The sequence below is a fragment of the Arachis ipaensis genome, chromosome B02, assembly GCF_000816755.2.
Source record: "Arachis ipaensis cultivar K30076 chromosome B02, Araip1.1, whole genome shotgun sequence".
Taxonomy (NCBI): Eukaryota; Viridiplantae; Streptophyta; class Magnoliopsida; order Fabales; family Fabaceae; genus Arachis; species Arachis ipaensis.
Window position 1 is genome coordinate 69,629,731 of NC_029786.2, and position 1,553 is coordinate 69,631,283.

A 1,553-nucleotide genomic window follows, 5' to 3' on the forward strand; every position below is an offset into this window, starting at 1 on the left:
CACGCCGATTTTTTTCATGTTTTTCTCGAAGACGTTAGTATGGCAACGTTGGCAACGCTGGAAATCACGTTAGTGCTGGCGTTAGTGTGCTAACTTTGCCACTAACGCCACAATTCATCCTTGATCAACGTTATCTCTGGCGTTAGTGTGCCAACGTTGCCACTAACACCACCACCTCTTTGCTTTCCTCTGCTTCTGCTTTACCTATCATCAAACAAACAAGTGCATCAAAGTAATATACAAGATGATCTTAATATACTAAGTGTGCTAATAATACTCAGAATCACAACTTCACTTTGTGTTATCTATTTCATCACATTTACCTTGTATATTAGCTACAACTTCACCTATGCTTGAGATTTTACTTCATGCAGAGATATTTCATGCTATTTCTTATTTATTAACAAAATTTGTAAGAAAACTTAACTAAAATCTACCAAAACAATAACTAAAAATGGGCAATGATGCACATGCATCAGGTACTAGAGTTAGAGCGTCATCGCCTAGAATTGGAACAACGGCTGGCCGAACGCTCATAATCTAAGCAATCTCGTTCCCGTAGTTATCCGATTAGGGGGGACAGAATGATCATAATTATGAAATCCTAGAGCAACAGCGAGATCACAATCAGCGGGGATTCACGTTCGCCTCAACGTCGAAGGAGGTCACCCTGATGTAACATCAAACCTCAGGAACGTGAGAGGTGGGCGAGGGATGAGTCTCAATCTGCCCAGTCTAAAAGGCATCAGATACCACAAAAGAGTCCAAGTCCTAAAATGCGTAAGGACACCCGAGAACATGTGATAATAGGTCAAACCCCATTCGCATCTCACATCCTCCAAGTTTGCTTTCCAAAGCACTTCGATAAACCAACTGACCTGAAGTACGATGGGAAGTCAGATCCTCAAGAGCACATAGATTCTTTTAAAGAACGAATGAATTTAGAGGGTGTCGAAGATGCAACCTGATGTAAAGCTTTTTCAGTGACCTTGTTGGTGCGGATTTCGAACATCCACAACTGAACCGGCAAGTGCACCGGGTTGTCCAAGTAATACCTCAGGTAAGTGAGGGTCGATCCCACGAGGACTGAGGAACTGAGCAACAATGGTCAATTGATTGGCTTAGTCAGGCGAACAGAAAAGTTGGTTGTGTGGGTTTTAAGAGCATTAAACAATAAATAAAGAGTAAGGAAAGTAAACAATGCATTTGGTGTAGAAACCAATGAGAGAAACAGTTAAGGTATCGGAGATGTTTACTTTTCCAGATTAAAGTTTCTTACCAACTATTTTAATCATGCAAGATTCGTTTCATGGCATACTGTAATTGACTAAACCCTAATCTCTTAATGATTTAGTCTCCTCTAACCTTCATCAACCGCCAATCTCTTGGTCACTTGATTCCGATTAGAGGATTAAATTCAAATCTAGTTTATGGCCATAAAAACCATAATTACCTAAGCTAAACAGATTATATGTCACGTATCCAGATTAGTTCAAGTAATTAGCAGTTTAGGAGGAATTTACTTTCAAGCTGTCCAGGTGAGAGACCTCTCC